Source organism: Sciurus vulgaris (assembly GCF_902686455.1).
Source record: "Sciurus vulgaris genome assembly, chromosome: 10".
Lineage (NCBI taxonomy): Eukaryota > Metazoa > Chordata > Mammalia > Rodentia > Sciuridae > Sciurus > Sciurus vulgaris.
The window spans coordinates 22371908-22385462 of NC_136470.1; positions in this window are offsets into that span (position 1 = coordinate 22371908).

Consider the following 13555-nt stretch of genomic DNA (forward strand, 5'->3'; position numbering starts at 1 on the left):
CATATTATGCTGTATATGATGAAGAGTCAAGACAATTTTCAAGCTTTGAGCCAGGTACTTTCTACCCAATGGAAAATAAATGGCCTGTGAAGCAATTTGCTTTAATGGATAGTTAATTATTTAAATCTATTCTATTCAATATATTATCAGGAGATATATGTGCTCTAATCTGCTATTAAAGGGCAATATTTCAAACTTAATACCTAATCAGGAGCCAGATACAATACCTTTTGCATCTGGGAGAGGGCGTATACAGTTTTAACTCAGTTATAGTTTTGCAGACGTGGTAGTTAATTTTAGCAATACAATGCTTCTATCAATGCAAAGCATTGACAAGTACCAGGATCATCCCATTCTACTTCTAACTGCAGTCCATCCTGAAGCTTGACCGAGCACCAGACATCACTTCTATACTTCTCTCTTGGTGAAATGGTATATTATGGTTTTATAGCTATAGCACATATACCCTCATTGCCAACTGTGCATAGCAATGTGTTCATTATACCCAAATTAAGTCTTTTCTGGAAAGACTTGTAGAGGGGGAAACACTGCAGGGAGTTTGAGAGTGACCAGTTAGGCTTAATGTAAGAAATCACAATATGTGGTTTCAGTCTATACCTTGCTTGGATGTTCATATTGTTAAGGAAAATATGTAAACAATGGAATTGGAGAGTATCTTGCTAAGTGAAATAATCCATCCCCCAAAACCAAAGGCCTAATGTTTTCCCTGATAAGTGCATGATGATATATAATAGGGATAGAGTGGTGGGGATGAGAGAAGAATGGAAAAACTTATTATGTAGAGGGAAATGAGAGGGAGGGGAGTATGAAAAATGTTGGAATGAGAGAGACATCATTACCCTATGTACATGTATGCTTACATGAATGGTATGAATCTATATTGTGCATAACCATAGAAATGAAATGATGTACCCCAATTGTGTACAATGTATCAAAATGCAGTCTGTAAGAAATAAAAAGAAATAAGTAATAAAATAAAACAAAAAAAATTCAACAGAAATAACTATTTTCTAATATAGTTTTCATCTCAGTATTTTCAGGCACTGAAAAATATTGTAACAATATGCACATGCATGTATGCACATATGTAAAATGAAGCTGCACAACTATAATATCTTAAAGATGATATCGGCTATAGTCCAGTTTAAAATTATTCCACTGTCAGTTACTTTTGTGTTTAGGTTACATAAAATGGCAAAGGTGATGGGACAGCTCTTAAAATTAGACTACAAAAGTCTTCATTTTAGCAGGATGAACAGAGTGATGCTCCCTTCCTATATTTGGAAGCAAACTGCCATTTCTGAAAGGGCTTGTGAGGGACACATAGCAAGAAGATGCAGGCAGTCTCTAGCAGCTTGGAATGACTTCCAGGTGGGGGTCATATAGAAACTGTGAATCTAATCCCAGGCTACATGAGAAAACCAATGCTTCCCACAGCTAAGATGGCTTGGAAGGGACTGTTATCCTAGTAGAACCTCTGATGAGACCTGGATACAGAAAACCTAATTAAGCTGCAGTTGGATTTCTGACAGACAGAAACTGAGATACTAAACATGTATTGTTTTTAAGATGCTAAGTTTGTGGTAATTTGTTATGCAGCATGGAGATTAATATACTCATGCGTTAATATGCCTGTAGCCAAAGTAGAGCACCTCGATATATCTGAACCTTATAAAACTAGCCATGATTAAAAAGAAAAAAAAAAAAAAAAAAAAAACCTTTCATCTTTAATAAGCATTTAACATTTTATGGAGAGATATTTAATGAAGTTTTATTTTATTTCTGCATCTTGTGCCCTGAATTCATTAGGATGAGCATCAAACTAAACAAAGAAAGCAAGCTATTCTTTTCCCATGATTTACAATTCTTAACTATTGTGGTTCTTAGCAGCATTGTAATTTGGAATCATCTGTGAATCTTATTAAAAAGTCATGATAATAATTAAAAATCACTCATAACTATTCAATATTTGGAACTTCTAAATGAGAATCTCCATTTTCTCTAACTTTAAATACCCTTGGGATTGCTATGGTCTGAGTATGCCCCCCAAATGTTATGTACTGGAATGCAGTGTTCATTGTGGTAATATTACCAGGAGGTGGGACCTTTAAGTGGTGAAGACAGTATCTCCTGAATAAGATTAAGACCTTTATAAAAGCAGTTTCTTCCTGTATTCATAGTATTTGGTCCTTTGATTTTTCCTTCCTCCTTCCACCATGTGAGACACAGTGTTCATCCCCTTGCAAGAACAAGGAATTTCTTGGAGCAAAAGGGCACTGTCTTGGATACAGATAGCTGACTGCACCAGACACCAAAGCTACTGGTGCCTTAATCTTGAACTCCCCAGACTTCAGAACTCTAAGAATAAATTTCTACTACTTATAAAGTACCCAAAGATTGTTTATTATAACAGCACAAATGAAGATAAGGAGGGAGTAAATAAGAGTTGAGTGTCTTTCTGCAAATGGGAGTAGTCATTTTTAAAGACTGCAAAGGTAAGGTTGGAATTTTACTGATAAATGCAAGTGCTATGATGCCCTCTAGTTCCTTTAAGGTCAAATGTGCAAGGACATCCAATATGACCCCACTTACCTTCTTAATATCCAGTCCTGCATTCAACATATGCCACAATAGTCAGTTCTCTAAACAGTCAATGAAATTTAATGCTTTTATGATCCAGCAGTAATGTGGCTTCTTACTTTGTTCTCTACATATTTTCTTCATTTCCTCGAAGCACTACTCTCCAGGCATGAGTCAGTGGGTACTCCTTTCACACTTCAGCCATGCTACTGCATTCTCACTACTTTTAAGGAATTACTGTTGTGCTGTGATTATTTGTAAACATATCTATCGTTTAGTTAGGATGTAATTATGAATATCGGTGACAGTGTGCCTTTCATCTTTATATGACTGGAGCTTAGTAAAACGCAGTAACTAACACACAACAAACACTCCGGAGGTAAATTTAGCAGTTCCTACTTGGACATGCAAGATGTAGACATAGTAAATTTTACATAATATATAGTAAATACCACATATTTATTGAATCAATCAATGTAAGAAAACATAGAAAAGTTTCTTACAAACTTAATGTGTTCTTCATTGACAGCTTTTATTCCACAATAATTTCTTTATATTTTAACTTCATGTTAACTTGACTAGGTTCTGGTGCCCATTCATTTGATCACATACTAGTCTAGATGTTGTTGTAAGGTTTTGTTAACTTTTCATTACTGTGAGAAAATATCTGAGATAAGCAATTTGTTAAACTTACAGTTGGTTACAGAGGCTTAAGACCAAGACCAGTTGACCCATTGCTTTGGGCCTATGGTGGCACTGTATGTCATGGTGGGAGCACATGGTACAGGAAGCCCTCACCTCATGGCAACTAGGAAGCAAAGAGAGAAAGAAGGGGAAGGGACCTGTTTTAGTAAGCTTTTCCACTGCTGTGATTAAAATATCTGACAAGAAGAGTTAGAGGAGGAAAAGTTTATTTTAGGGTCACAGTTTCATAGGTCAGTTACAGTTACAGTTCAGTTACAGTGCAGTGAATCCCTATCAGGGGATTAATTCACTGACTAGGTTAAATCTCTAATAACTCAATCATTTTTTCTCTAAATTTTCTTGCATTGTCTCACAATGAACTTTTGATGGACATCCCATATCTAAACCATAACAGGTCTTGATATCCACCTGAAGAGCACATCATCAATGATTTAACTTCCTCCAACAGGTCCCACTTTGAAGACGTTCCACACCTTCTAACAATGTCACAGGTTGATGACCATCTTTAATCCATGGCCTTTGGGGAATAATCCAGATCCAAATGACAACAGAAGGTATTAATGTATACATTAACATAGACGATTTAAAGTAAAAAGTGGATGCCTCTCTCTAATGTGAATGGGCCTCATCCACTTTGTCAAAGTCATCAGAAGAAATCTGATTTCCAAAGAACAATTAATAGTCCCTCAAGACTGAGTCACAGAAACTCTTCTTGAGTTCCCAGATTCTTGATTTACCTATGGATTATTTTAGATTTACTAATGCAAACAACTTTTAGGTGAATTTTCAGCCTAATAGCTAAAATGTTTGAATTTACCATTCTCCATAGTGTGAGAGCTGATTTCTAAAAACAAATATCCAAAAATATGATAGGTAGATAGATAGATAGATAGATAGACAGGCAGACACACAGTTACCTCCTTTTGGCTCTGTTCCTCTAGAGGAAACTGACTCACAGAGTGAAAAAATTTTAATTGATAATGGCATAATAGTTACTGTGTCCTAAAGATGATGGAACCAAAAGAAGATCTAAAGACATTTTCCTAATACCATCATTTAAATCTTAATAAAAATTTATATTTAGATTTTTAGTTATTTTTGTCAATGAACATGTCATGTTTATAAAATTTGTCATATAAAAGGAGAATAAAATAATGTAAGAATAAATCTTACTTCTTTACTAGCTTTTCTGATCTATGTTAAAATAGAAAGTTAAATCTTGGTTTCAAAGGACAATTATCTGACATGAGGAGGTCATCTTGAGATAAATTGCTTTTTAAAAGGTTGTTGGTTGTTACATGGACCGGTTATGTTTTTATGCCTTTACAGTATACACAACGAAGTTTTATTCATCCATAAAAAAATGAAATTTAGTCATTAAATTTATTATTAGTATTTTTAACTTTTTAAATGATCTTAAAATCATGTATATATTTTATGTTTTAGACTAGCCTCATTTTCAAAAGCTTAATAAACACATGTAGCTAGTAGCTACCATTGAAAAGAATGCTCTAAATTTAATGCTTGTATCATGCTTGGTAAAACAAGTTGTTTCAGTCCAAGTTTTATCCACTTTATTTTTCAGAAAACTTTTTCCCAGTAACTATAAATTTGTGGTGGAAGTGTGAGCATATATGAGCACTGCCTACTTTTTAGAACTTCATTGGAACCATTATAGTTTATTCTTATTTGTTACCTTAAATTTTTATAGAATTCTTTTTGGACAAACCTTCCTGATTGGAAAAAGAAAAAAAAAAAAAAAAAGCAAAACTTAAAAACAATGTTTCTAAGCAATGATAGTAACAGTGGGGCATGCCTATAATCCCAGTGGCTCAGAAGGTGGAGGCAGGAGGATCTCAAGTTCAAAGCCAACCTCAGCAAAAGCAATGCCCTAAGCAATTCAGTGAGACCTTGTATAAAATACAAAATAGGGTTGGGGATGTGGCTCAGGGGTCAAGTGCCCCAAGTTCAATCCCAGGTACCACCACCCCCCAGAAAAAAAAAAATAGAACCCCAAACCAGAAATAAACCCAAGAATATCATGCACTTTGTACCTGTAAAATATGTTATTAGTGTTTTTTAAACTGTTAAATTCATAGCTTTTTTCAGAAAAGCAAATACCAATTCAGATGTTCCTTGCATGTCCGATCCTGTCACCCATTGACACTTCTGTCATGCAGTATCTTACATTAATCTCCATACTCACTTGTATCACTAGTCAAGTTTCTACAGAAAACAAAATTTTCCTAGGTGTACTCTAGCCCTAGAGGCATCAAGACCAAACATCCAAGACCTCTGCTCATAAAGAGAAAGTCTCCCATTAATTTTGTTCTAGCTACCTGAGTAACACTAACCACTATAATTGGAAGGGCACCTACCTGCAAAGACTACAACACAGTGCAACTCTACCTAAGAAAAATTATAATAGATGTGCCAGAATCTTAGTTAAGATGTTTGGATAAAATTTTTAGGAAACACTAAAAAAGACTGTGTCATTTTCAGTCCACTAAAATTTGACTAAATTGCCTAAACCCCAGAACAATATCTATTATACCAAATATATCTCAAGTTAAAAGCCCCCATGTAAATTTCTCATCAACCATTTTTAATGAACTTGGTTTTATTGCTAATCAGCTGAGGCAGATGTTTGTAAAATTATGTTTGGATTTTTTGAGACCCTAAAAGACTACCTTTAATTATGGAAAATTTTAAGCATACAAATCTGGATTACACAATTTCACCAGAAGACCAAAAAGTGTAAGAAGATAAGAGCTGTCTTATGATTATCTTTTCAATCTTATTGCTTAAAAAATAGGACTGACTATGGAAGGAAAGAGAAAACATATGTCAGAACAAATGATGTAAATAGATACTTTCTTAAACTGATTATTTATTTCCCCTTTTGGTCCCCCTAAGAAAAAGCCTAATCTCTGAGATGCTCCTTATGAAACACTCACAGCTGTGCAGTTCCATACTGGAGAATGTTTTCCTCAGTCTTTCTATCCTGATTCTCTTATCCCAAACTATTGTCCTGTCATGATGAATAACACATTCATTCCTCCCCTGAAAGAATTGAGGCTGTTAAGTAGGAGCATCCCAGGCTAGATGCACTATTTTACCTGAAATTAAATTTATTTATGCATATATCATCCATTATCTATTTTAGTTTTGTCTCAGAAAATGAGCCGTATCTTTTCAAATTTTTAGTTGAGTATTTCAATCTATGTAATATTCTCCATCTTCCTATTCCATATACGCCTTTGTTACCTACCAAGCTATCCATTTCTTTCTTGTTTGCCTCATTTTTTATCTTATACTTTCCAACTCTTCTTATCTCTGCACTCTTTTTCACAAGTCTGCTCTATTTCATATCTGTTTAATAAATTGCACTATTACTTATAATATTAGTGTTAACCCAACTGGATTGCATATTGGAATTACTGGGGGATTGCTGAAAATCAAAGAAATGGTGAGTTAGTTGTAAGGACTATGGTCTGCATATTGAATTTCCATATGATTCTTATATGCAGAAGTTTGAGTACTGCCAGTCTATAGAACTGCTTAGCCAGAACCCAATTCATCTTTTATTTAGTTCCTGTCAACACCAGCCATATCCAATTAAAAAAAGAAAAAGTCCTGTCAAACTCATTTTTAACTATCTGTCAAATTCAATCCCTCTTTACATATACATTACCATCTCTCTATTTGAGGAACTCATCTTTCCTTATAACTATTTTATTAAGAAAATTAATCATATTGACCTTGATCTGCCTTTTGGTCAGTAAACCCTGCAAACTGTCATCAGACTGCACTTTGTAAGTCAAAAGTTGGATAATATTTTACACCTCTCAAAGATTATTTGAAGGCTCACTCTTATGATCAGTGAAGTACGAATGCTTTAGTTGGATATATAAAACTATGCTTAATCTGGTCCCTTCCAGGTTCTTCACTCTTACCTATTTTAGCACTTTACCTCCATCCATATTTTATCAGCCTAAGTCCTGTGATTGGTATAAATCTTGGATTTCAAAATTTAGTTAAATCATCAACTCCTTGGTCTGATGACTGTATTCCACTACCTACTGCTCTGCTTTTATGGAACAAATACACCTTTTAACTTCATGCATGTAAATTTTTGACCTTATTTGCTTATAGGTTTGTTTTCATTATCTAGATTTTAAATTCCTTAAAACAAAGTAAAACATGTTGTTCATCTTTATAATAATTTGTATCCACTAGATGAACAGATATTATCCAATTAATATCTATTAATTATAATGGCAAAAGGAATGGTTTATTAGTGTTGACATTTCAGATATCTGGAAATACATTTTGAATGAGATCCTCAAATTGGATGGTAGTCTATATTTATCCAAGTATAAATAGCACCTACACTTTCTTCAATAAAGTCACCTCATTGCCTCCTTGGATATTCTTTGTGTATCTGATCTAGAACATTAGTTCTCAAAGTGTGTTCACTAGGCCAGTAGCAGCATCATCACTTGGGACATTGTTAAAAGAGTACATTTTTTTTTTTTTTTTTTTTTTTTTTGTCTTAACCCAGTTCTGCTTAATCAAAAACTCTGGGTTTCAGGAAGTCCTTCAAATATTTGTGATATGCTAAAATATGAGAAACATTCTTCAGGTTAGGGAAGAGCTAACATTTGCTGCTTACCTAATTTTCCCTCCTTTTATACTACAGTACAGTATGAAGATTGGAAGACCAACCTCTGATCTCACACTGATCACCTGGATTTCATTTTTATATTGCCTTCTCCAACAGTGGCTGAGAATATAAAATAAATTAATCCATAAAAATTGCTCAGCAAAATTTAGGAAGAAAATGTTCAGCACAATTCTTCGCATAATTTTTTGTGTATTTGTTCCTTTCCTTTTGGTACTATTGCTGCCATTTTTATTTTTACACTTCTTCTATCTACTCTTATTATTTCTGTTACCTGAGAATACAATTTTCATAGTTAGTATTATCACTTACTCTATACTAAAAACCAAGAAAAAATACTTTAATAATATTTAGTGTCTAAATAAAAGGAAGTTTTCTTATTGATAAAAACCAAGATAGTATTGAGTAATTCAAAGTATTGTTATTTCAAAAATGCAGTAACTCAACATGTCGAAGAAGAAACACTGTTCAAATATGACATTAAGACTAAGGTCCTTATAGGCCTATTACTTTTTTCTTTTGAAATTTGGTGTGACTTTTAATTAAAATGAAAGTGTGCAAAAATGCATAAATATGCATATATATGTATATATATACACAGTTTTTTCCCCAAAATTATTTAATTTAATTTGTATTTTTAGTAGCTATAGTACTGAGATCAAAAACTTAATACTCACTTAGGCAGGGGTGTTTCCCCATTACTGAGGTGTCAGAATCACTTAGTCCTTAACTAACCTGTAAATGTGGGATTATGCTGAGAATTTTTCATCCCATCTGATCTTTATCACCAATCCATTCAACTTGTCAATGAAACACTTCCTTTGCTGTGAATTTCAAATTCTACTATTAATACTACTTTTTTAAAAAATCCAAATACAACATATGGTGGACACAGAATAGCCAAGAGCTTTCTTATTAACAGAGAATGAAGGATTGAGCAAATAAAAGTGATATAGATTTACAGTGAAAACAAATCAGTCACATTTGTATATAAGGTACACTCTCTGTCACATTTCCAAGCTTAAATCATATGTTCTTAAATTTGCCTTCAATCTGCAGTATCCTAAGCCCTTTAGCTTTGCTTCACAAAACAAATGAATAAGTAACAACTCAGCTGATAATCTAATTCAATTCAATAGACCATGAGCTACACACAATCCTTATATTTATAATGTGCTTGGTGACAATGCCAAAAGTTTCCATGTACTCACAAAGATATTAAATTTCTACCCTGGAGAAAGACGAGGAAAAACATATGGTATTCACAATGCTAGTGATTAAATCTCAAAAAGCATTAAAAGAAAAAGAACATTAAGATCCTGCAAAGCATAATGAGCAAACATCAATAAAGGTTCATATATTAGTGGGGAAGCAAGGAAAGAAAACTTAGGTTTATCAAGAAAATGTGAATTGAAATTAATAGATTTATTACACATGGCAGAAAAAAGTTCAAAATGCCATCAAGTCCAAATAGCAGCTTTTATAAGAATTGACTGAGAATAAAATAATTGTTTTAGATATCTGCACACTCCCCAAACACACCCACATGAGCCCACACTCACTGACACATGCTTTGCTTTTGATGTACTATCAAAAGAAAACTTAGGAGCTGGGCATGGTGGTGCATGCCTGCCTGTAATCCCAACAGCTCAGAATGGTAAGGCAGCAGGATCACAAGTTCAAAGCCAGTTTCAGCAATGTAGACAGGAACTTAGCAACTCAGTGAGACTCTGTCTGTAATAAAATAATGAAGAAGGCCTGGGGATGTGGATCCACAGTACCAATAAGTAAGTAAGTAAGTAAGTAAATAAATAAATAAATAAATAAATAAATGATAAGCCCTAGGACATAGTTTAGATTATGTGGGTTTATTTATTGCATCCAATATTTCATTCATTTATTTCTAATTTACCTTAATAATGGAATTGATATTTTGATCATCTATGTAAATGAAATGCAATTTATCAAATCAAGCTAGCTCACTTCATGATCTGAAACTCAAATATCTAATCCCAGTGATAAACTAACATAAAAAGACTGAAAACTGAGTCATAAAAGAAAATGACAAAAATAGTTACTCACAGAATAGATCTTGATATTTATTTTAAAAACAAACAAAAGGCATGTAAGGGAGAAGGAGAGGAAATGGAAATGAGAAAGGATGAAAGAAGAGAGAAGGAAAATATGGAAAAAATGAAAAAGAATTTTTAAAAAATTTTAGAAGCTGCAGTAATAAACATACATTTTTCTTCTAGATAGTATTCTATTACCATTAGGTATTCCTTCTTTCATCTTAAACATAACCTTGCAATACAGGAAAAGCCAAATCTCTACAATAGAGTAGACAATCCTGTTTCTTTCCATAGTACTGTATTACTCTAGTCATTTTGTTTAATCCCAGAAGCTGTTTTTAAAACTTCTTTCCTTTGACACATACTTCAATAGTGTCTCACGAACCATTGAAAATACCTTTTATAACATCTATGCTTCTTGTAAACATCTGCTTGCACTACCCATAGATTGTTAAAATCACCACTTCAATGATTCTTAGGCATGAGATCGCCAAGTGCATGTACCCAAAAGGCATAAATAAAATATATCAGATTTTTTCCATAAACACTGCTTTCTTATCATTACTACTTTGAACAGTTCTCTATTTTCTTCAAAATCATGTCCAAGTTTGTACCGTGGAATGATTCTCAATATATTCCTCACTAATATTTCCAAACTTATTTTTGACTATTCTTGGGCATAAAAACCCTTATGTCCTCCTAGGATAACCACTCAATATTTCATTCATATTGTTACCTTGTCATCTATTTTTGCAGTCCTCCAATGGAACACCTCCACTCTATGAATCTTACTCCTGACCCTGAATGTATTCATTTCCAGTTCTCTTGTAAGCTTTTCCTAACTAGCCCAGTCCATATCATTCTTTGGCTCACCTTCACACTAATCACAGCTACAGTTGTTAAGTAACTTGTTGGGCCTCAGTCTTTTAAATTGTCAAATTAAGATAATTACAATATTGCCCTGATTACTATGTTATGAATACACCTTGTTGTGTGTATATATATGGTAATTTTTCATTAAAATCTAATGATCTGCTGAGTGCTGTGGTACAGACCTGTAATTCCAGCAGCTTGAAAGTCTGAGGAAGGAGGATTGTAAGTTCAAAGCCAGCCTCAGCAACTTAGTAAGGCCTCAGTAACTTGGTGAGACCCTATCTGAAATTAAAAAATAAAAAGACCTGAGGATGTGGCTCAGTGGTTAAGTACCCTGGGTTGAATCGCTGGCACTAAAAAAAAAAAAATACAATGACCTAATTTAAACTCATAAAAGACTTACTCATTAAAGACATACCTCAGCTAGAATCAAAACAAAATCTGAAAATAAAAACTATAAAAGAGTTAACTTGTTTATAAGCATAAATTCTTGTTCTTTTTAATCCTGCAATAAAGATGGAATAGAATAATAATGATTTCTCATCTTTTCACAGCATTATAGTCTCCTTCCCTACATATCTTTATTTGAAAAAAAGTAAAACTTAAAAGGAAAATAAAAGAATATAAAATAAATGTACAAGTGTATATCACCTACCTAATTTCATTATCATTATTATTATTATTTTACTTTTTGTTGCACGTTACTTTATCTCCTTCAAACAAAACATGCACATGCACACACACAGGCACATGCTCTCACTGATATATTTGAAAGTAATGTGCACAATTTACTCCCAGAATACTTTATGTATCCTCTATAAAATAAGCTTCATATTTTCTCCTTTAATCAAAAATACTTATCAGGGAAAACATTCGGCCTTTGGTTTTTTGGGATTGGCTTATTTCACTTAGCATGATATTCTCCAATTCCATCCATTTATCTGTAAATGCCATATTATTCTTCTTTAGGACTGAATAATATTCCATTGTGTACATATACCACAGTTTCTTTATCTGTTCATAGTATGTTCAGTCTTTAATAGGAAACACATATACATCTGGATATGTATGGCCTTGCCTCAAGTATTAACTTCCTTGGCAAATATATTATACAAGTGGTGTCTCTGTTGCCTGCATTACATAAGAGTTAATGTGTTCCATTATTTATGTAAACAATTGGTTAAGATGGTGTCCACCGGATTTCTCCAGGAGACATGATTTTTGTTTATTTCCTCTCTTTGCAATTGATAAATATATATTATAAGGTGAATCTGTGAAATCTTTTAAGTATACTCAAACTGTTCTCCAACAGAATTTTACCTAATTCTTTAGACTTATTGAGGATAATTATTTGAAACAAGAGGCTACATACCTAAGTTCTACTTTGCCTGCCTCAAAAATGGAATCAGCCATGTATCTGAGGAGTTCTACTGGGATCACATTAGCACTTTCTTTTTCATTTAGAGAAAACAAAAATAAGATTTCTCACCATGCTAGTGAAAAATTCTGTATTTAACAATAATTCTGTAATGACCACATAAAAATTTCCAATATCATGTAAGTCTCTAAATTACTAAAGAGTCTGCTAAGCAGTCAATGGTTTATCTACCAATAGTTATCTTTGTAGTTCCTTTTGCATGTATAAATATCTATGAATATTCCTTGAATGACTAGTAAAGTAAAAATAGTTAAGTCACACAGTTGTCAAATTATGTTAAGTGTTTTGACAGGAACATTCTTTTCTCAATGTGGTATCAAATAAAATAAAAATACCAAGTTTTCTTTCAAATTTATGAGTGAGGAGAAAAAACAACTGTAGGGAAAGAAATAAAAAGTAAATAAAAATATTTTATATAGAAAAATCTAGCTGTTACAGGTAGAGAAAATATTTAGAAATATAGTAGTCATTTTAGGAAAATAATTTAAAAAGTTAATAAAAAGTTTGAAAGTTTTCATATTAGGGCAAGAATAAAAACTAATTAGATTATTATCTCACTCTGTATAATAATTATATAGGCTTATATAGATAATGGATTAGTTTGTACCCTTATTAATATATGATAAATGGATAAATTTTAATGTTAAACAATACAAAAGTTTTATGAGAGAAAACAGTAAGATTAAGAAGCAAGTTCAGAAATTAACAGTAAGTTGAACTATTCATTAAAATTGTATACAGGTTAAACATGCCTTTTTGTCTTGTCAAAATAATCATATTTCTAGCATATGACTTTAATATCGCTTCTAAACAGAAAATAATTATTGCTAAAGTAATATATTACTGCATTGCTATAAAATGAATTTATAATAACTGCAATAGGTTGAAGCAGATATATTGTCATTTGCATATAGAATAATTTTGACAGCTTTCTCATTCTCACTTTTTATGTTTCCTTTTAAAAAAGGAAATCTCTCAAAACATTGAAAGTTTTTAAGGGCTCCCATCAAAATGTAACTCTCTCTTAAAATTAAATACATACTTTTTTTTTTTTTTTTTGGTCAACCCAAAACTCACTGGAAAGGTTACTGAAAGTCTGTAGAAATTAAAATATAAAATCAGATTATATAGATGAACCTCAAACTGGCCAAGAGAAAAAGCAAAAAGTCCCTTCAGATACGT